Source organism: Aythya marila (genome assembly GCF_965140915.1).
Source record: "Aythya marila genome assembly, chromosome: 3".
Taxonomy (NCBI): domain Eukaryota; kingdom Metazoa; phylum Chordata; class Aves; order Anseriformes; family Anatidae; genus Aythya; species Aythya marila.
The window spans coordinates 71,770,788-71,794,717 of record NC_139044.1 but is presented as its reverse complement, the minus strand read 5'-3'; the positions used below and the strand labels follow the sequence as shown (position 1 = coordinate 71,794,717).

The 23,930-nt window shown below is 41.1% G+C and overlaps 1 protein-coding gene across 1 annotated transcript in view; it reads left to right on the top strand.

Annotated features, from left to right (window-relative positions):
- CDK19 (cyclin dependent kinase 19) overlaps positions 1-23,930 on the top strand; it is a 113,099-nt gene that overhangs the window by 55,182 nt on the left and 33,987 nt on the right. The gene's annotated exons all lie outside the window — the stretch shown is intronic.

Below are 23,930 nucleotides of genomic sequence, written 5' to 3'. Positions count from 1 at the left end.
ACAAGAACTAAATCTCCAGTGTCGTCTTAAGACAAAGCACAGTTCATCTGATGCTTTTTCCCTTAGCTCCTTTAGTTCCACGGGAAAAATATTTTTCTATTTCATACAAGCCAATATTTTGCATCAAGACACCTTGTACTTTCCTGGTTTAATATAACTCTGTTCCTACTATTTTTAGCATGTGTTTGGATGTAGACCAAAGATGGTGACATCCATAAAAGTCGTGTTATGCTTATTTCATTGCTTTTTCTTTATTTGAAAATTAGGTTCCCTAAGAATATATCATGTAATATTAGTTAAATTCTCCTCAGCCACAGAAATGACCTTTTAACAAGTGTTGCAATAAAAAAACAAACACGAGAGGTTAGGCATGAGAGGTTAGGTACTTGCTTGAGGGTATTTCAGGAACAGGGTTTAAATCTTAAATTGGTGTTGTCTGAAATCAAAAGACGTTTTAAAGAAGACAGAACACCACATGTGGTTTTAAAAAAGTCTCATCCTCAATGGATCCGTATTATTAAATACCTTAAAATTGTTACCCTAAAGTTATTTTTAAGATCAGCAAAATTGTTATAGAGTGATAATACAGACCTGCAATACGAATCATCATGTCCTTGGGTTGAGCTAAGCGATAGTTTCCACCACAAGGAGACAGTCTCAGTCTCCTCTTCAGTACCATCAAGGCATTGCCACCCATTTTAATTAGCTGGTGGATGACACTCATCTAACTCATGGTAAGCTCATTTAGGGAGTTAAATGTGGAGAAAGTATTCAGTTTTCTCCCAAAGCATGAATTTTCTGTGGGGTTAGCTCCCTGGCAAGTGGGATGTGTGCAGGAGCTGCTTGGTGCAAGAGCAGCATGAGATTGCAGAGAGTGGCAGAAAGCAGAACAGGTTGTTCTGGCATCACCTACAAGTAGAACGGATCAATTTATTGCTAAAATGCATTTTTTTAAACTTAGGGGAAAGTGCAAGTGTGTTTAACAGATCTCATTCCATTGCAATTCTAAATTTGTGTCTGCCTTTAATCTCTTCTGGTGTAAAATTTATGTCAGATTAAACTGTCAACACAAGTCCAAATTCAGGAAAGCGCCCAAGCTGAGGCAAATGATAGTACCAGAGAAGCTTGTACTCAGACTTCTAGAAATATAAAAATAATTTAAGGTCGTGTGTAGTTTAATTTCTTGTAATGTTAGGGCTATTTTGTTTCTGGGTTTCTCATCGTGGAAGGAGCTCACTGGCTTTCAGGTATAATTTTTTTCACTAAGCTGTTAAAATCTGTCATTTAAAAAATATTTTGCAGTGACTTTCTGTACTTCTAGATTCAAATCAGTGCAGAATATGGGACAGGATCATTAGGGTTTCTGATAGGTTTGGGTAGCATGGTGTCCGCTTATTCAGCGTGGAATTGATGTAAGTCTATAAAAACACATACATTTGCTGTCCTCTCAAGTCACCTGGAATGCTATTTGGTTATCAGATTGTGTGGTGTTGGGGGAAGATAATTTTGTATTTTCCTGCTTCGCAGAGGCATCTGCAAATGGAGATCTTCCACGTACTGTTCACAGTGTGGGTTCATGGAAACAAAAGAAAGGAATTTGGCAGTTTTTCTTGTGTTAAGAACCCTTTGGTAGATGCTGTTAGTTGCTCATGGATAAAAACAGGTAGAGACCGTTTCCCTTCGAACTTGATAAAAGTCATTTCTATTTGTAATAGGATGTATCCTCCTGGAGGGGGACATTATCTACAAGATGCTTTAAGTGCACGGAAACCATACTGAGGAATTCATTTAAGATTCTGCTCATGTCCTTGAGCCTGTCTCTAGAATAATGCCTAATGTTGTTAAAACTACTGGTTGAAAACAAATGTTGGAGATTAAGAGAAACGAGGATTTTGTTTTCCTCCCCTAGGATCGTGTTAAATAGTTGCTTTCAGCATTCTGAGATTGGAAACTTGCTGGTTGTAGTAGACCTGTAAGATTAACTTGACAAAATGAGCCACCCTCCTGAAGTGTTTTTGTTACTTTATTAAATACTTGTTGACTAATAACTTCCCAGCTTTTCTCCTTTGCCTCTCTGCAGCTTGAGAACGTTTAAATTGACACCGTGTGTCATTTTACAATTAAGGAGGCGCGCTTAGAGCAAAAAAAAAAAAAAAAAAAAAAATCTCTGAAGAGATGGAACAAAGCGATATGGGTGAAAAGGCTCGGCAGCTGACACGCCTGCAGACTCGCAGCTCTGATTTGCATAGAGAGGGCAGAGTCAACATGTTCCGACAAAAGGTGTCCGTGAGTCGTAACGTTGCAGGGATGTACAGCATTCCATTTCATCCCAGTCATTTGTGTGATTCCTCCTTCGGAGAAGCTGTAGGTGTTTCAAGCACAAGGCGGCGGAGATTCTAGACGAGGTGCTTCCCTCAGCTCTTTGATGTACGAGTTGCTGGCGATGCCGCAGGAGGCCGTGCTGCCTCTGCTCCTTCCTGCTCCCCTGCGCTCCTCTCCTTCCAAGCTGGGGGCTGCAAAACTAAGCCAACTTAAAAGGAGACTCGCAAGGAAAGTGTCGGTCTGCGTGCGAGTGCATTCCCTGATCTGGTTCAGCGTGCAGTTACACAAATGCTGGCGTTAGATGGACACATGGGCGAGGTGTTTTGTGTGTGGGAACCAAGTGGACAAGGATCTTCATCTTCCGTCTTCAGTGCCACTGTCATATTTTGCTGGCAGTGTTACATTTAGGATCTATAATCCTCCCCCTGAAGCAAATTCTGGTTGTAGGGTCCTTATGCACTACTGAACAGCACTGCTAGTGGTAATATGCAGTGAAAAAGGCAGCTGTAGTGAAAGCTTAGGAATTGTTTTTGTCACTTAGAGAACAAATTTTTAGGGTTTTGACGGTAATACGCACATCAGCTGAGTGTCTTGGTGGTTTATGACTAAGAGATATTGGATGGAAATCAAAAATGGGGAAGGAAAACAGGTAAAAGGACTCTCTGTGAGAAACTAAGACAAAGATGGGTATTTTCAGAAGACAGCTAAAGGAGAGAGCGAGGAGGAGGAAGAACCAGCGAAAGCCTTCCTCTTTCTACAGTTCTGGTTTCCAGTAGTCTCTGTGTACGTGCCCTGTGAGCTACACCACTGTGCATCATTTTCCTCGCTGAAGGCTTGCTTTTCTCAGGATTTCTGTCATGTTCCACCCCATCATGCCAGTCACACCCAAATCTCACCTGCGCTGGCCATTCCTCACTACTTCAGCTGCAAGGTGGGGCTGAGCTGGTGATACTTCCATGCGCACGTGTATTTCTCAGTGTAACCTTTTCTCTCCAAAGCAACTTTCTGCCTTTCATTTCAGAAAATTAACCTTGTAGATCTGGTTTTCCAGTGTGCAGCTCCCTGCTTTTTGTTTTCCCTGCCTTCGTTTTTAGCTTTCTTCATCGTTTGCACCTTGCTGCCTCTTCCTGGCCAGTGCAAAGCTTCAGACTAGCAAAAATGAGTAGGGAGGATCGTTTCCCTTTCCTAGCAAGTGCAGCATCCTAGCGAGCAGGCTGGGACCAGAGCACCTTCCTGGCTGTGTGTCCCTGCTTTGATCAACTCATCCCAGAGTTTCTCCATGGCAGCTAAAAATCATAGAGGTGGGTTTTAATTTCAGACAGCAGATGACCACTTTTTCTTTTTCTGGGGGGAGGGGACACAGGACAAATCCAACGGTGGTGGATTAAAACCTTGCTGTTAGTTTTCCATCTCCATTTTTTTTTAATTTATTTAACCATCCCCATATCTCTTAAAGCAGGGGGGAGGAATCGCGTTCTTCACTGCACTATGTCATCTGCATTAGCTGATGCTATTTTCACTGAGTGCTTAAGCTAATCAGTTTGTGTTTCTTCCCAGAGTGGATTACAAAGCGCTCATGTGCTTCTGTCACCTGCAGGATTTAGGGAGTGCTAATCTGGTGATTTTTGGTGGAAGGACATAGCAGACAGCTGAGGTTTGATATAATTTTGAGCCAGCATGTCTCTTCATATAGAGATTGATCATCCTAAAGGCAGCATACAGACAGACACGTAAGCTCCCAGATCCAGGCTTCTTAACAGGACCCCCAAATAGCCAGCTGTTGCAGCAACAAGCCCAGTGCCTTTCTTTCCAAGAGGACATCTTTAGCAGAGCCACCAGAAGCCAGTGCAGTGGTTGGTGCTGGTTCAACCTCGCCTGAATGGTGCGTGGAGCAAGCTTTGGTATTCCAGCCCAGCATCTCCAGTGAAGCTGGAAGATGCAGTGATTATTCTCTTACGGGATTGCCTGCAGGCTGCAGCCAGCTGAAGCCTCTCCTTTTCCCCATCTTGGAAGGGGGAAGCCTGAAGTGAATTGACCCAGCCGGGAGACTTTCTGTGGGGATCGGCAACTTCAGCCTCCCTCAAGGGCTCAGCGCCTTCAGGAATCCTTCAGCTGATCGATGTTTCCATCCAACTCCGCTGATAATTTCTGATATTAAAAAAAAAATCTATTATTAAATCATTCAGGAAAATTATCCAAATGAGTATTTTCGATGACCCTTCATGGTATTTGTATAGGATAGCAACGTTTCAGTAGGCTTTCATCGTTCCAATTTTAATAAATCCAATAAAGCTCCAGCGCTTCTCAGATTTCCAGTTGACCGGCTGGCTTTTAAGGCAGTCATCATTTCCTCGTAGTAATGCTCCTCCAGCCGTGATGTCAATCTGCAGTCTCGTATCGTGGACCCTGCTCTGAACTTTGCTCTCACATTACACAACTCATTTAACCTGCCTCAGCCTCCGTTTCCCAATCTGGTAGCTATTTCTGGCTTTAATTTGTAGCTTACTGCTTTACGTGCTACCAAATCTTTGAATGAAAGCAGCGTATGTGTGGTTTATGTCGTTAGCTTTTTTTTTTGTTTGATACTCTTACCCTAATGAGACGGAAGTATTAACAAAGGCGAGGAATTAAAGTCAATTACACGTTGTATGAAGACATCAAAAAAATAAAAAAAATATATATTTAAGTGGATACTGACGCTTTACCTCTGCTTTCATGTCAAAGCCTTTGAAATGAGGAGAGACTCTCGGTGCTTATTCCTGCTGGTTTATAACACTAAAATACTCTGTCTTCTAAATCCCTTGGCCCTCCCAAGAAGTTTTTCCAGGCCAGTAAATAATTGAAGCTACCACAACTGCAGTGGGACCGACGTGGGTTTTGAACACACTGCTTTTGTATATAACTAGGCTAGCGAACTGTGCTTCTGAAAGACAAACCGTGAAACGACGCGTGCGGGAACCCCCTTTTTCTAAAAAAAAAAAAAAAAAGAAAAAGGATTTTTGCAGGCTGATATCAGAAGTAAATTTAGCTGTGGGTTGCTGCAGCCCTCTCCTGCCAGCCAGGAATGCCCCTGCCAGGGACCTTGTGCTGGCTCGGGAAGCCTCTTGGCCCCACATGCCCCCTCAGGCAGCCCAGCTCCTATAAATAAGTAACAGGTCATCCTGCCTGCCAGTGTCTTCGCACTCTTATAAATGGTTTCTAATTGTCATCCTCACTGTTTTATGGCCAGGGCCTGCGTGTAAGTGTGTGAGAGAAGGGCGGGTGAACGTGGGCCTACACGTGCTCCTGGCTGACGCTCCTGCCTAGCCCCGTGTGCTGCTCTGCAGGCAGGGTTAGGGCCTCTGAAGCTGGTACTGCTCCATCTGTGTGATCCTTTTACTGTGAAGGGGGCTGTCGGCTGTCAAAAAACCTTATTAGTGATTATACCCAGCTCGTAGATTTTCCAAAATAAAGGAAAATCTGTCTGTATTCGAAGAGAGAGGCTTTAGAAAGTGATCTGAATTTGGTGTTTGAAAGATTAACGCAAGAAAGACTAACACAATTTTCTTCTTTCAAATCCCTTTAGAGAGAGAAGATACATTTTTTTTTTTTTTTTTTTTAATTTACTGCTGAGGAACAACAGTGTATGTGTGCTTATATATTTGTCAGTGTGCATGTGTGCTTCCAGACAGATAAATAAACCTAAAGTTTTACATGCTGAATAGCAAACAGTTCTATCAGCCTATGCTTTTCTTCTTTTTCAAAATGTTCAGGCTGATTTCTTCTCCTTGATAACCAAAGACAGGATGCATGGGGCTGGCACAGAGCTAAACCAGGCTGGATATGAGGAGAAAAGTCTGTATTATGAGAGTGGTCAAACACTGGAATCAGCTTCCTGGGGAGGTGGTTGATGCCCCGAGCCTGTCAGTGCTCAGGAGGCGTTTGGACAATGCCCTCAGTAATATGCCCTAACATTTGTTCATCCCTGAAGTGGGATGGTCTTTGTAGGTCCCTTCATACTGAGCTATTCTACTCTATATATTGAGGGGCACTTAGCAATGACACATTTCTCATTACTCAGAACTTTGTTTTCCCCTTCAGTTGTAAAAACTGATCGTCACCTGGTATAGAACAACTTGAGAAGACCCACACAGAGTTATTGCATCCATTGACTACGTGGAAACAACAATTTTTCAGAGATTGACTAATGCATACCTTTGGTTGCTGGCAGGAGTATTAAGAAGATGTTTGTAGATTAATTTTTACTAATAAAAATAATTGCAGTTGAAGAAAAATGTTTTGCCCCAGGTTCTGAAACAAGCTTACGCCCATAAAGCCCTGACTGGATATAAATTCAGATGAGTCAGAAGAAACAAAGGTACTGATTTAATGTTCTTTTGGCTGGGGCTTGCTGCTAAAGTCAACAGATGACATATGGTTCCTGTGAGCTTCATATCTCTTTTCCTGAGGTAGGAAAAGGGCGAGAAAAGAACAAAAATACGAAAGTAATGCCAGAATTTATTTATTTATTTTTCCGGTAAAGGGAAAACAGAAGGAAAATGTCATCTTTTCCGATAGCCTCAATTCAGGACCTGTCCTCTCTGGGAAGCTTTCTAGTAAATCCACGATGTATTTATCGTGCTGGTGCAGCTGACCCTTGGAGGGAGCCAGCTGAGCTTTATGTTCCAAATGAGAAATGCAAAGTTCATGAACAGCTTTTAAAAGTTTTTCTTTTATAAAAAACCATCACTTTTTTCCCCCTTGGAGAAAGGAGTTTTTTTGGGCTAATATCAATGGCTGCAAGGTTATCTGTCAGATCTTTTCTTTTTGGATTCGCTGCTCTTTCTGAACAGGGTTAAAAGGGTTGTCACCACATCGCTGACATGTTCTTACTTACAATAATAAAATTTAGTGAAGCTTAGCTATCTTCAATGGTTTTAACACACTTCGAAGTTACATGAAACAAGGGAATGTTCAAGAACATGAAACATACAGATGAGAATGCAGCGTTTTCATTTTTCCTTGCATTTGTTCGTGTTGCTTGCCTTCTTGTGCATTCTCTTACACATTTCTCTTCATTTGCAAGCATGCCGAAGTCATTAGTGCTCTGCTAAGATGTTGTAATAACGTTGCAAATTGTCTTGCATTTCAATGAAGCATCTTTGATCCGGGATCCAGTAAGCAGCAGTGACTAACAAAGGCCGTTAATTTCTTTCTCAGTTTGATTCTGTGTGAACCTTGTCAGAGAAACTCACCCTGCTGCAGTAAGTGGCTGATGGGCTGGGATTTCACTGACAGCTCATCTCAAGGCCTCGCTGGCTCCTCCAGCATCCCTCCTTTTCTGCTTTCTGCCTAATGTTTCAGATATCATCATTCCTACTGTAGCTGCGCTACCAAACTCTCTGTACACCAAACCCAGGTGGTAACAGGATTTTTCTTCAACCATTTCTTTGCTCTTCTGTTTCTCTGCTCTCTGCAAGTTAAAGCCCATCTGGATATGTGACAGGCATTTAGACAGGTCCCTATTCCCCTTCACTCAGTGCCCCAGTGATACCCAAGCACAACTAAATTTTATCCTCACTTGTCTTTTTAGTGTCTTGGGGGAGCACTTACCCAGCAATTCAGTAGCTTCCCGTGCTACTTTGTAAAGTACAAAAAGAAAAATCGTCACAAAAACACAAAAAGCAGTGTAGAGATTCTTTTGTTCTATTTAACGAAGTTAATAACATCTAAAAAATGCTTTTTTATATTGGGATTGCGATACTGCAGTCTCAAACAAATGTCACACCCCCAGAGGTAATCCCCCACTGTGTTGCTTTGATTCTCATTGGTATAATAAGCTTTGAATGAAAGGGTTTTTATATTAGTTTTATTTCTATTTAACCACTTCTTTATAGAGTTTTATTTAAAAAAAAAAGTCCAAATAGTAATAAAAATTAAATAAGATGGTATTAAGTGTTTGTACTTGCTCAAATATTGAGCCAAAATCCCAACCTGTAACGTGGTTATATTCTGTATAGCTGCTGTTCTCACATATAACTCATGTCTGTGAAAATAATTCTGCAGACAATATTTTGCATTCCTAAATTCCCCTCGGTGTTCAGCTGCCCAAGCCATTTTGTCTTCTGCTGTAATCGCTGCCAAAGAGTGGGTTTTTCACAAATGTGTCTTTCTGTTCTAAATTTTTCCTTGATTCCATGAAACATGCTTGTACATTCTTACTTTGATTTGCCTTTAATATAATTACTTTTGATGTAGCAGTTGCGGATGGTGATTCTTAGAAGTATGTGTGCGAAATCCAGTAGGCTACGTTTTAATGAGCTGATATCGACTTGTAATGCTATGAAAATTATTTTTATGGCCGTTCAACTGTGGGCATGATGAGCTGTTTGCCAGCTCAGCTGAAAGTCAGGCTCTAAATGAGACCCTTAAGTTGTTTTTACTTCTCTAAATTCGAGATGCGAATTTCAGTCTCAGCCCTAGATCTGCTTGCCTGTCAAGCAAATATTAATTTGAATTCCTGGTAGTTGAAATAAAGAAAGTTGCAGACTCATTTAATTCTTGGAGATCGTGTGTGCTCCCAGTTCTGGTTATCTTGGTAGGATAATAATTTCACAGTCTCTTCTCGCTTATTCCTCCTTCTTCAATAATATGTAGTTTGCTAAGATTCCCACAGTCCTTGTCACTCATCATTTTTATTTTTGCTTCATCGGGAAAATACGAGACCCTCACCTCTCCCTCTGTGGGCTTGCGTGCACAGCAGCGCTCAGGAAAGCATTAATTAACTGTTGAAATAGGTCACCTAAATCACACTAGCCTTCTTTGGGGATGCTCTGAGCAGCCTGAAAACCCGAGAGGTGCTCGATTTGGCTGTCCCACTTGAAGATGCTGCAGTCTGGGGCCGTCCTGCTCTGCGCTCGCATCAGTCGTCTGCTGTCGGGGCGCTCATCTCCAGCCCAGGGACGGTGTGGGCTGCTGCAGGCAGCAACGCCTTCACCTGCTGCAGCTGTTTTCCTTGGTGCACGCAACTTGGAACCCTCCTTCGGCATGTAGGTAGTCTTAATTTAGGGTAGTCGAAAATCCTAGCCTAACGCTGAGGGTATGGCTGCGTGAACAAGTTGCAGCAAGGCAGCCGAGGGCGTGGGTTTGCACGGCGGTAGCCGCTCTGTGCTGACTGCTCGCCGCCTGTTTCTGTCCTGCAGAAGATGCACGGTCCTTTGATACTGCACTGCTTAACGAGAATAAGACAAAATTGCCCAATATTTACCAGTGTTAAAACTGGACAGATACTGTGGTATTGTTCAAGTGTCTCTTTTACATTGTTTCTGATGGTTATTTCATTAAAATGGCATATATTTTAGTTACCAATGACTTCATGGCATATTTTTTTTTCTGATTGGTGCCCATATGTTGGGCTTGTAGAGCTCAGCTTGACTGATCCTTTAGGGCACAGTCCTATAGTTCACGTCTAGTTTAGTGTTTAATGTGACAATCACTTCAGTCTCACAAAAATGGTGTTCAGGAGCAGGGTTCAGTCTCCTTTTCATTTTACTAATACCAGATTTCAAGTTGCCATGTCAGCTGATAGCTTTTGGATTTTTAATAGTAGGGACATTACAGTCGTTAAATCTCTTACCGACTCTAGTAAAGAGTTGGTAAGTCTTCCTTAGTCTTCCACCACGTTCTGAAGTTTGTAACTTGACTATTTTCAAAATGCTTGTTGCAAATACAAGGAAGAATTTTAGCTGGTGGGCACAGCATATGCAAAATATAAGGCAACAGAGTATGTTGTGGTTTAACCCAGCAGGGAGCTGAGCATCACACAGATGCTCGCTCACTCCCTCCTCAGTGGGATGAGGAGTCCCACTCAGAATTGGAAATCTGGAGAATCAGAAAAAAATGTAAAACCTTGGGCAGCCTGGGCCAGCTGTCCTGGCCGTGTCCCCTCCCAGCTCCTGGGGCACCCCCAGCCTCCTCGCTGGCCGGGCAGCACCAGGAGCAGGAGAGGCCTCGGCTCTGTGCGAGCACTGCTCTGCAGCAACTGGAACATCCCCGTGTGATGAAAATATGGGTGATAACAAATCCAAAGCATGGCATTGTGTGAGTAAGACCAGTAACTCTATCACAACTGAAACCAGGACATACGTCCGTAGAGTAAAAGTGCTCCTATGGTATGTTCTGAAAGGTAGTTTTTTTTCAGAGATAACTAGTTGCACAGCAGGCTTTTAAGAAGTTATAATCTGGCTTTGAGGAATAGGAGTTGAGCCCCTAGCCTATTTATGCAGTTTGAAAAATAATAATAATAAAAAAAATCCCCCAGGGAGTTTATTTGCATTTTAAGCGTTCAGTGTTTTGTGAAAATGTCCAAGGACTTACCGGCAACATCAATAGCAAGGTAAAGCATAAATCTGGAGCGCTAACAACACAGAATTTTTCCTGATAAGTTGAGGCCACTTTGCTGCTGCTGGGACAATCACGTCTTTCTTTGAAAGTGTTTGGAGTTGTTTAGTTTAAAAAATAAAATAAAAAATTAGGACAGCTTGACCTGCCACACTTGAACACGCTCATGTTTTTGGCGTGAATCACAGAACGTTTCTCAGGAATTGGCGGTATCTCACAGCCACTGCATGCCTATGCAAGTTGTTTTTCATTTTTAAAAATGGCATAATTGTTGAATGGAAAAATATTATAATTAGTTTTGAACTATTTCAGATTTTGGTTTTGGCAGGCACAGCCTTCTTCACAACTCTTCTTTTCTGTTTTCTTTCTTGACACAAATCTTTCATTTGCTTCCAACTTCCTGCTCCTCTGCCCACGTTCCTGTATCTGTTGATCTACCTTTTGCCATCCCTTTAACATTACTCATATAACCTTGACTCAGCTTTGACTTTCCTGAAATATTCCCCTTTCTTCATCTTCACAGCAGTAATTATTGCTCCTCCCTTTGGCATTCACAACTTCGAGCTCTGCAGTGGCTATCGCAGGTAGAATTCTGCATTTCTTACCTTGACCAATATGGGAGGGAAAGCTTGCTCATTCCAGGTGCACTCATCCTCCTTTATTTTACGATCCAGTTAAAAGTTACCATACTCATTTGAAAACTTCAAAGATTCATTAAAATGCAAAGAAGGTCTCTAAGTTCTGTTTTTCTGAAGTTGATGATGCGCCTGACCATGGTGGTTCTGGAAATTGGTATTGGAAAAATCCCTTATGAAATGAGAAGGCGTCTATCCATTTTAAATTTTGTGGACTTTTTGTCCTACATTAAAAAAAAAAAAAAAAAAAAGACAAAAAGCAACTAACCAAAATGCCCAATAACAATTAACTTTCCAGAAATGTTTGTAGTATTTGTATTATGGGAAGTATATGGGAAAACTATTTTTACAGGTGTCAAGCTGATCCCAAATCATCATTAATTAACCTGTAAACATTTTGTGCAGCAAGTTTGTAAACGTGTCTAAAAATCCTAAAAATCTTCAACCACGGACTTCAGTTCAGAACTGGCCTGGATTAGTGATTGATTTTAAAACCTCTTTTCTGCTGAAAACTCGATAAAGGTGTTCCACATCAATAATTAACTGGCTCTTTCACAAGGCATTAGATATGGAGCAGTACAAGGTATAAGAGGAGTCTTGATGTTTACTATAAAACTCTTACAAAAGTATTGCAAATAACTCCAGAGACATGATCAAGTTAATAACCAAATTGATAAAATGGTAGGTTAAAATTTTATAAGACGACTTTGACTTTTTGTGTGTGTGCTGCGTATGTCATTTGAAAGTAGTCGATCTTCAAAAGACTCCCACAGCTTTTGACACCATTTCCCACAGCATAGGAGGGCTCTGCAGAGGGATCCGCATGGGCCTAGGCCAACTTCAACAAGGCCAGGTGCCGGGTCCTGCACTTGGGGCACAACAACCCCAAGCAGAGCTACAGGCCGGGAGATGAGTGGCTGGAAAGCTGACCAGTGAAAGGGATCTGGGGATATTGGCTGACAGCCAGCTTAATATGAGCCAGCGAAGTGCTCAGGTGGTCAAGAGGGCCAACAGCATGCTGGCTTGTATTAGAAATAGTGTGGCCATCATGACTAGGGAAGTGATCGTCCCCCTGTACTCAGCTCTGGTGAGGCCGCAACTCGAGTGCTGTGTTCAGTTTTGGGCCCCTCACTACAAGAAGGACACTGAGGTGCTCGAGTGTGTCCAGAGAAGGGCGACGAAGCTGGTGAAGGGTTGAGATAACAAGTCTTACGAGGAGTGGCTGAGAGAGCTGGGGTTCTTTGGCTTGGAGAACAGGATGCTCAGTGGAGATTTTGTCGCACTCAGTTACCTTAGAGGAGGCTACAGCAAGGTGAGGATTGGGCTCTTCTCTCAAGCACCAAACGATAAGATGAGGGGAAATGGCCACAGGTTGTGCCAGGGGAGGTGTAAGTTGGATATTAGGAGACATTTCTTTACCAAAAGGGTTGTGTGACGTTCGAGCAGGCTGCCCAGGGAAGTGGTGGAGTCTTCATCCCTGGAGGTCTTCATGGAACATCTAGATGTAGAAATTCATAGCATGGTTTAGTGGTGGACTTGTCAGTACTAGGTTAAAGGTTGGACTGGATGATCTTAGAGGTCTTTTCCAATCTGAATGATTCTATTAACTTTTCTTAAGTTGGCTACCTAAAATATTTAAGTACCACCCGTTTATATCCTGCCAAGAACTACTTTTTGGTTTACGTTAATGAGTACGAGTAATACCTATCATATTTGTTCATAAAAGCATGTGTTAACGTAATTGTATTTTGATGCATTTCTATTTGGTAGTAAAATAAAAAATACAGATACTAGCAATATACTAAGGAAATAAACTTCTGGAATCTGAAAGTCTGAATATTGTGAAATAAGTATGTCTAGTGTATCTCCTTCTTCTCTCCCCCTAATTTCTTTTGCACTTCTCCAAAATGGAAGCAAAGAAATTACTTGTTCTTTCCATAAATTATTTTGGCTTGATTGCCAACATCTTTTTTTCTTCAGTTTTCTTTCAGGAGTCAAGATGCAGTTTTGGGACAGAAAGATTAACATTTTACTAGTTACTGTGCAGCTTTTAACTTTAATGACCTGTTGCCATTTCTATAAACACTTCAAATCACTCTATCAAATATGCTCTGTACAAATGCTCGTCTTCAACTTACCTTGGTTATTTTTACTTTGACGGCTAAGAGATGCCGTAAATATTATGCAAGCCTTACATTAATATTCATGAATTTGACAGAGTGTTGTTGATCAATCATACATCGACGTTGTAAATACAGTGAGAAACCGGGGCAGACAGATAAACCCATTATTACTCCGAAGAGATTTCTCCCCTGCTCTGCTGCAACTTGATTATCAGACACGAGGGATCTCTAAACTGGAGAGCCTCTTCATTTGAGTCTTGCAGGTCAGAACAGAAGCATGTTTTCTTGGTGGAGACAACTTTATTGTGAGTACAAGTGAGAATATGCGCTGGAAGCCTCTTAGCTGCTCTACCTGCCTGTGGGCACGCTTTTACCAGTGGCATCCTGTGGTAAATAAGAGATACCTTTATTCCTGCATGAAAAGAAGCAGGCTGTTGAGTGCTTGCTGCAAGATACCACACGATAAGAGTGTGCCCATGGCAGCTCCCCACATGTTAGCTGAGGTGCTGACAGCTCACGCTTTCACTTAGCCCAGATAATTTCTTCATCTAGCTGCATGAATTTCCAAGGCTATTCCAAACGGGTCATTTTGCACCCAAAAACGCCTGTGGAAAAGATTAACAATGTAACTGTGACTATTTAACAGATACATATATGAACCATTTTAAAGGGATTTAACCTCATTGATGCTGTTGAAACGTACAAAGACTGCTGCATTTTGGTTGTTCTACCAAAGGTTTGAGTGGACAGTGCCTTTCCTACAAGGCACTAGAGTGCCCTGCGAGCTGTTCGTGTTCAGCGTTCATAGATTCAAGAACAGGAGGACTAAGCTCTTGTGCAAACACAGTCTCATTTTTCAGTTCCAGTTGTTAGTAAGAGATGCATGGGATAGAAAGGAAGGAGCGGTGTTCACAACTTTCAAATGGTAATACCGTGTGCATACGAAAATGGTATATGAAAAGTCTTTATTTTGAAATCTTGGAGATCCATGTTTGAAACGAATGGCTGCAAAATATTCTAAAGAAAAACAGCTTCTGAGTGAGAAAATATTACAGAAAAGGTGGGGTGTTTTTCTGAGTTAAAACCCGGGAGCTGTAGAAGCAGTTATGGGTAGGGAAACGTACTTTTCGTGCCCAAGATGCCGGCGTACGTCCTGGCATTACAGCTTGCCTTGGACTGTGACTGTTGGTACTGAAACACAAGTTACCGATGCCATTCTACAAAGTGAGAACTGTTTTATATTAAAAAAAGATATTGAAAATCAATATTTATCAAGCTGCATAAGTACTATGGTAACTGAGAGACCAAAATATTTCTTCTTTCCTAGATAAGAAAACTCAGCTATCTTGGGCTATACATATGGCAGCCAAGTAACTGTAATAAATGCCTGATTTTTTTTTTTAAAGATAATTTGTGGTCTCCATTACTTTCTAAATTGACTTACCAAATCTTAACTTCAAATAGCTGTGTTTTTTTCTGAACCAAGTTCAGGTTTTCAATCTCTGTATTCTGAGCCATTTTTTCCCTCCTGCTCATATCCCTTTCTCCATCTCCACCAGCTCAGCCAGTGGTTGCAGACACGATCCTTCATTCCCTTTGTCTTTCCCTTGCTCCTGCCAACTCTGCTGTTTTCCCAGACTGTTTTAGCTTGAGAGAACCTCTCAAGATTGGGGTTGGAACTAGGTCATCTTTAAGCAGCCCAAATTTACCAGGTACTTTTTAAACCCCGTAGCTGCTTGTTCCAGTGGAAACACAGCTTCCGAGGGAAACTAGGAGAAGCAGTGTTCTCCAGCTTGGTGATACTAGACTGGACTTGAAGTATCACTGTTGCTAAAGAACATGGCCATTGGTGCTATTCTTAGAAATAAGAGCCTGAATGGGCCTGAGGATCCCCCAAAAGTCAGGAAACTTGAGGAGTAAAGGAATAGTTTTGGTGTAAACTGACAGAGAGATGTAGAGAGATTTAATCTGATTGTTAGTCTGAGCCCTTGCTCTCCGGTGGACTATTAAATCCTAACTGGTGTTGCTGTAGGTGTCAGGGCTTGTATTAGGGTGATAGCATTTCTTCTGAAGCCTGGGCACTGATCTGCTGGGTGGTCCATGATGAGAAACCCCTCCAGATACTGGAAGGCAAGCACTTGCTTCAAGAAGATCCTCAGAGAAAGACTGCAGGAAGATTGGGGATACGTTGCAAATTGCTGGTCTAAATTATTTCTACATGAAGGAGAAGTTGATTGTACAGTAAAACAGATATCTACATTGATCACCTCTGTAAGGATTAGATTTCCTAGTCTTCATACTCACCATGAAAAAAGGGAAGGGGAGATGGATCCTTATCTTTTTTTCCTGGAGATTATGAGTGTAGGAAGACAGCATATATGAAAAGTGGTTAAATAATCTACTGTAATACTGCAGAATAGTGTATGTAGTAAACTGACAAGAGTTAATTTAACAATATGAAATATTAGACATAAATATTTGATTTTTTCAAAACTTATTTTTTCAAAATCTTGCTGAAACTTTCTACCCTAAAATAAAAGAAAATAATTCTGTAGTTGTATCCCCCAAGCTATATTCCTATGTCCATGTGCAAACAAAAAGGGACACTTAAAACCCACTCAAGATGGAAGCGACCTCTCTAAATAACTGTGATACCTTCTTATTCTTTTTCTCCTTTGAAATTTCCATGAAAGGACATTTAATATTTCAACCTAATTCAATCAATCTAAACTATCCAAGCAGAATCGTATTTGTAATGAAAATGGGTTACATTTCTATCTGTTTATTTACTGCGCTCCGCAAAGCTTTGTTAATTCTTTGCCTCTGCCAGGGTCCCGGGGGAATGGAGGTATTGGAGTTTTACTGCCGAAGATACTTTGTGAAATGCAATTACCAAAATGTTTTATGGCCGTGTCAGTAGTCTCAGTGTCAGTTGTTTGTACATTGACTGGCGAGCAGCTTCGTCTGTCTGTCTCAATAACCCTACTGAAATGGGAGGAGTAGTCAGCGTGTTGTGTAAAACAAATACCAGAATTTGACAATAGGGGAGCTCAGTGCTGTAGCTGGAAGAGTTATCAGACGTAGCACTTATGGCCTGTAATCTTTAGGATATTGTAGCAGAAACAAAGTCATGCAAACAAAGAGCCCCAGCAGCAGGGAGACAGGTATAAAGCACCCTATGTCCTTTGCTTCTCATTTCAAGCTTAGTGCAATTGTAAGCTTTCTGACGTTGGCATTCGAGCAGACCTGGGTCTCAGGTTTTGCTTTTAAAAGGGTAAAGAAGTTTGTAGTGTCCCACGCGTGCAAATGCCTTCTCAGTTTGCTTGCCTTCAGGTAGCTATTCCAAGTGAAGCCCGTGGTAAAGGATGCCCAGCAAGGCCTTCGTGTGGAAAATCCCAGGAGCCATGTGAATCCAGCGTGTTATTTAAACGTTTGCTTTATGACATTTCAGTTTTCGTTGATGATTTATGACGGTATTTTTCTTCATTTCCATCTGGCTCTCCCCTTCTTTGTCCTTCTCAAGGTTACACGTAACGTTTTCTCTTCAGGCGTGCTGCTGCGAACCAGCAGAAGGCTCTGGATAATGTTGCATAGCAACATAAACTTTAATTTGTGTCAAATGTTTTGGCATTCTCCTGATGTGCATTTTTGTCATTCATTTTTTTCTTCTTTCTTCTCTTGAACTGCATTGTCATGGATCGGGTTGAAACCACGAGTGCATTGTGCAGATTATTTCAGTGGAAGCAGTGCCCGGTGTCCGGAGTCGTCTGGAGTTTTCAGTTCTGTCCTGCAGTAATTTAATGCACCATTTGCCATAAGAAACCTGCAAGAAATGGTGTATGAAAGGAAGATGGTTTCGTTTCTGAGCTATTATGTAGCCCAACATTATATTCTCCTCTTGTGATTACTCCTATTTCATATAACCCTTGTGTTGGCAGCCCGCTCTCCAGTGACACAGCTGCAACTTCATTATCCATTGCTTAGCCAGGGGATAGAGTCTGGCTAATAGACTTCTCCTGTGTCAACAATGACCAAACACCTTGAGTTTAGAAATAAAATGCTCTTTCTAGCAATTGCCTACAAAGCCATTGTTTCAAATCAATTTTGAAGCAGAGGATTCTTACAAGGAGCAGGAATATCTTGGCCATTTCTGGAGAGTGCCTGGGTAGTGCTGATGGAAGTGAATGTAAAGAATTACGGTCAGTTGAGGTATGTGCTTGAACAGCTCTCACGAGAACATCCAACCTATGAAAAATGAGGTAAAACTGAGAAATTAATACTTTACTTAACCACTGGTTTCATTATCATAAGGATGGATATTTATGAGTAAGTGAAGGCACAGCAACTTGAGTAGAACAGATTAGCTTGTATGAGTCTGTTATACATGATTTGGGTAAAAAGATGGGCAAGTCCTTCCTTCCCATGGTGAAATACATTTGCCACTGAGCTCAGGCAGCAGCATGCGGCGTTTTGGTGTGGGCTGAACTGCCCAGTGAGAGGTGACAGAGAATCTCAAGAGGTATGCAGAGGATGGAGGGGGGACAGGCACAAATTGCAACAAGAGGCATTTTGATTAGGTGATGGGCACGTTGTTTTCATCGTGAGGGTGGTCGTGGATTGCCCAGAAGGGCTGAGAAAACTCCAGCCCTGGAGAACTGCAGCTGCCTTGGTTATGAGTCTGCAACCTGATGCAGCTTCAGAGCCGGCTGTAACTTTGAAGCTGGCCCTGCTTTGGGCAGGGTGGAGACCAGCTGAACTCCCAAGGTCCCCCCCCCTCGAAGTATTGTATGATTTTTAACCGATTCTCCAGATAAATATTCAAAGACCCAGGCTTGTTTAAATCGGTCCATGTTGAAGCCCACGTAGGCATCTTTGCTGTTGCTGTAGGCTAGATAATATCAAGTTTATTGCAGGGCCTCTTTAATATTTTTTCAGTTACTGTTATTATTTTTAATATGTGCAGATCCGTGGTTGCACTGTGGGCATGGTTTTGGTGTTCCTGCTTTCCTTTGCTTTTGCATTCTTTGCATAGAGGAGTTCTGTAGGAATATATAAACATGAAAATATTTCTTTGATAGATAGGCTTTGATATGGAAACACTCTGTTTCCCCTCTCAACACGTAATGGATACGGGCGAGGAATGTGTTTAACCAAAATCTTTATCTAAGACATTCCAAAGAAATGTCTCAGATATCTTCTCCCCAGTTTGCTCCTCGCAGTACTTCATTTCACTGGTAGTCCCGGAGCCCCAGATAAATTCTGCGCTCCTTGTTGCTATTGGAATTTCTGGTATCTGAAGCTAATGACTATTTTGACCATAGCAGTTCAGCAGCTAGGAAATAAAGAAGCCCCTACCATTCTCTGACACCATGGTTTGTGGTGGAGCATTTAATTTCCATTGCTCAGAAAGATGCAAAAGGCTTTTTTTGCTCTCAAATAGTGGCACACGTTTCTATGTCTCTGTATACATTTCATATCAAAAATATTTTTATAAGAAGCAAGCGTGGAGACAAAAATAGTCTTAGCACATATTTATTACTATATTAATAAAAACATTTGTATGCATCACTGCTGTGAGTGCATTTGAAAATGTTTTTGTTGTCACCGGTATCCCTCTGGTGATTATCAAGTATGCCAGTGAAGCATTTTAAAGGTAGAAATCTGGCAACACTTAGCTGTGAAGTTTTACGTGTCCACATTTGTTCGTATTTTCATTGTTATCGCATAGTGGCTCTTGGACTGTTTCTAATTTTTTTTTTTTTTAGTTTAGTTTTAAAAGCTTTCCGTGGTATTTTTTGGTTCCTGTGTTGTCATGTATTTACTTAATTTGTTTGCCTCTGTTTTCTTTTTCTCCTCTTTAGATTTAAACAAGTTTTGATTTCATTTAATGAGTGCTACTTCAAAACATTTTTGCAGTCCTTTTTCACTGCCTTTTTAGTCCATGTGCTGTAGTGATCGATTTTATATTTGGGCCTTGCTCAATTTGATAATACCTGTAGAAACATTATTGGTTGGGATGAAATGATAAATATCTTGTTGGGATTTGTTAATGATAGTGCTTTGCCAGGTAAAGAATTTCAATGGTATAGAGAAATAGAGGAAAAAAACAGTATGGGTTACACATTTAGACAGATAATATAATGTTTTTTTGTGAAGTTAAGGCTAACTCAGCTGAAAAAATGAGTTGGGAGTGATGCTGTGTGATCAGAGCAGTGAGTCTGATAGGAGTTCACACTATGTAGGGGTCCTAAAGAGAAACAGATGTGAAGATCTGCTCCTCTTCGTGGTTCATTTCTGTCTACTGCTTCAGTATCAGAAAAATGTTGACCAAATGGTTTTCTGAAAAAGGAGAGGGAAGTGATGATAACACATTTTCTTTATGTATTTCAGGATGTGGAAGAAAATGAAATGGAAGTGATAATGGTTAGGAGTTTTGCAGTACATGGTAAAATCTTTAAAGAAAGATTTTTTTTTCAAATCCTACAATCGATTGCTATCAAAAGCAGTAGTAGCAGTACGCAATATTTATCTGAAGAGAATGTCTGGCTTTGAATAGCATTGGGTGAAAACAGAAACGTGCCTACGTTTCCTTGCAGATGAGAAGAGCAAAAGCCTTTTTTTTTTTTTTTTTTTTTGCAAATTTATGTGAAAACTCTGCAGCTCCCTCTGCATTTTGAACTTTATGGCTCAGTGGTCTTCCAAGCAGTGCCCATGCTGTGGAACAGTGTCATCTTCTTTGGGAACATTTCTACATTTCCTTTTTAATTTTTTTGCTAGTGAATTGAAAGTGCATCTTTGTGTGACACTGTGCTGTCTGCAATTTTTTAAATGGTTAAGACTTGGACCTCATCACAAGCCAGTTTTCTTTAATTGTGGGGAGAGCTTTTATTTAGAAGACGTGCAATATCTCTTACAATGGAAGCCTCCTAATTTCAGCTCGTTCTTTGTCCAGTGATACATTCCAAAAGGGAAACACATTTGTTTGGATATAAACAATACAGAATGGTGTATGGAAAGTGGCATGTCCCTGCGGAGGTTTTCTCATAGGAATGCAATTCTGCACCAAATCTCTTAAGAATTGTGTCTCCACTGCACTCAAGGAGATAACAACAATAACCATTAAAACCGAAGCGTTGCCATCTATTGTTCAGCTGTTGTTCCTGTTTTGACCCATTACTCTTTCAAGACGAGATGGCTTCTTTTCCTTCACCTTTCTTCTAGTCCCCTGCCTAAATGTTTAAATGGGGAGCCCATTGATTCACATGATCTGGATGTCAATGAGGATTCATTTCTTGTGTTATTTATAAAAACATGCCTGTTAGCACAACGCCGTCAGTCCTCTCCCACCAAGCTCCTCTAATTGCTTTATTCCCACTGTCCCCGTGATGCAGAGAAGTAAATACCAGTATCTATTCTCAGTGCTTCTACAGGACCCATTAAATCATAGTCATCTACATCCACTTTTTTTTTGCAGATATTTCAGGTTTTTGCTCTGGTTGCTGTTGACCTTGCTCTTTTTCTCGTGTGCTCTGTAGACAGACAGACCTCAACCGCGTTTCTCTGCAGGGATTAGCCTGTTCATTTTTATAGCTGATCTTACACGTGAGACCCCGAACCCGTACTGTTTCGGTAGTTTCTATAGCAACTGAAGATGTGGAAATGCAGCAGTATCACTTCGCTTCGCAGCTGGGGTTTTTGTGTTCCCAGCAAGAGGGGAGTTTTAGGAAAATAGGGGATGTTTTAATTGGGACGTAACTGGTTCAGAAGGGGAGTCGTTGTTGGATTACCTCACCTTCGACAGAGGAGTTAGTTAAGGATTTTAAGTAGGGTGTCTCAAACTTTTTTGAGACGTGATTTACTCTTGGGTGTCAATTCAGATCTCATAGCTGCTTGGGCCTTTTTCCACCTAAAGTGAAGTTTTCATCATCACACGGGTAACAGTGAGGTTTGTTTCTGTAACTTGAAGCGTGCTTATGACCTTCACGTACTCAGAACGTACCTGAGGCATGGAGCCAGTTCATTTCTAAGATTTTTGCAGTTGTTCAGTAACTATATTAGAGACTGTAATAGGCTCTTCAATAGGCTCTTCAGTGACTATCTCTGAGGAAAATGTTTTGTCACTTACAACTCCTACATACCCAGAGGTGAGACCAACACTCTTGGTTCTCCAAAAAGCAGAAGTTGTTCACGTTCCCTTCAGCAGTTCTCTCTCCTACCTCATGACAGCAATGAGGTTCTCTGATACCAAATTAAAACCCATGAAATAACACAGTTTTGTCCCCATTCCTGAGCACCTGAAGGTCTGCCACCCTGCCGTGGTGCTGCCAGCGAAGCCAAGGCCTGAGCTCCTTGTGGTGTGGCTTGCATGTCATGAAGACACTGGGGAGGTGTGCGTGTGGGGTTACTGCTTGGTATTTGAGCCATCATTATACAAAAACAACCACAAAATGCACAGCCTATGCTTTGAGCTCCTTTGAAGTGGTTTATTTCGGCTAAATAAAACTCTGTGGGCACAGGAACTGGCTATCTCGTGTCTCATCTCAGGAAGGCGTGTCCTACCTATCGGGGCAGCGCTCCTCTTCATGTGGCTCGGTGTTCCTGCAGTTAAAATGCTTTTCTAACCAGAATGGCCATGATTACCACGAGGAACTTCCAAAGTTATAATCTATTAGTGGCTGATAAGAAAAAAAAAAAGAAAAGGTTGATGTGCTATGTGGGAAATAAGAAGCAGGTTTGGATGTGTCCTCCTGGCTTAAGGCCTCTCAGCTGCCATGACAGGAGCTGTTGCGAGACAGCGGCCTGCAGGCCAGTTTTAGATTTTAAGTTTTATCTTAGCACAACTCCTGGTGTTATACAGTTTATTTCTCCCAACAAAATTCTTTGATAGAAAAAAAATCATTAGAAATTAGTGCAATAACCACTTTCTTATCAGCTCTGTTTATTTGAAAAATAAATCCATTTTGTAGTTCCTAGAATCCAACCCTGAATCTGAAGGTCTCAAGAAGTGGTTTTAACTTCTACTCAAGTCTCAGCCAAGGGTGCTGGGTAGGAGTTTAGGGAAGAATTTTGATGAGGGAACTGAAATTTTGCTGCCTTGGTTGGGACAATTAGAGCTGTGTGATTCCTAACAGAGATCATGTCTTACAAACCTGTGTTCTTCCATTGCTGCAGAATGGGATTGCTCTGCTCTCCAGAAGATTGAATCTAGCGTAATACATAAATATAAAAACCGAGTTTGACCAGTTGCCTTGAAGTGCTTTATTTCATTATCTTTAAATATTGCTGACAGCAAGAATCATCTTTATGTTCCCCAGGTCTGCTGGTGACAGATGACTCAAGATAAGTTAGCAGAAAAGCCCTTCCTTTTTTAAATTTTTATTATTGATTTACCAATATTAACCTATTTCTAAGTGATCAGTGATCCATCAGTGTTAATCAACTCAAGGAAAGGAGTGTCTAATGAGTAAACTTCTAGTAGTTAATTTGAAGAGTGTTAACTTACAGGTAATTAAAATACCTGTTGCATTCTCCAAGAAGGGAGTGCATTTTCCCTCAGGAAATTATCCTGAGATTTAAAAAGCAAACAAACAAAACAAAACAAAGCAGCAGGTAGTGTTCATTTTTAAAGTGAGGAGGAGGGCTGAGGCATCTGGAGCAGGGTTAGAAGGAGAGGGAAAAGAGGAACCATGGTTGGAGCCAGGGAAGAGGCCATGTCTGGCACCGGGCAGGGGTGGGAAGGGGGAACAACTTCACGGGGCCAGATAGTTAGGAGAAAGAATAACTGAAGCAGAAGTGCTGAAGTAGTGATATCTTTGCTTTTGTGGGGGCAAAAGGAGCTTTTTTGTTGTTGTTTTAAAAAAATCGTAATAAATGTAATAACTTGCTGCATGCAATTTTGAGCCAAACTAGCAATCCTAGTTTGACTGCTTTATTTCAGGTAAATGATGGCAAACATTAGGAATTGAGAAGTGAAGTCGGATTCTGATGTCTCTTTCTGATCCTTGAACAAATCCTGTTTGAGCAGACCTCTTTGGGCACTAGAGACTGTAGATTGTGTATTAAAATATAATTAATGGTTGTATGAAAACCTTCCAAAAGTTCTGCTTTGAAAGTTTATGTATCTCTTCATTCAAACCACTTAATGTTTTCAATCTTGTTCACTTTTTTACAGCTGTTAGCACAATAGGGCAAAAGCTTCCAAGGAATGCCTGTTGATGTTTGAGGGAATCTAGATCCTAAATGCAGAACAAATGCTGTGATGCCTTGTGCAGATTTTATGTGGTGTTCACAAACAGCTTGTTGGGAACAACGGTAGATTGCACAAAATGCCCATAAAGATTTTGTTCTACCTGTAAATATTTCTGTCTACAGTGCAAAAAAGCTCCTGGATGTAGCTGTGTTATATTCTTGTTTTAAGTGAATTCTCATTTCAGAATCTCTCAAATTATCTCTCTAAATTCACATGAAATCA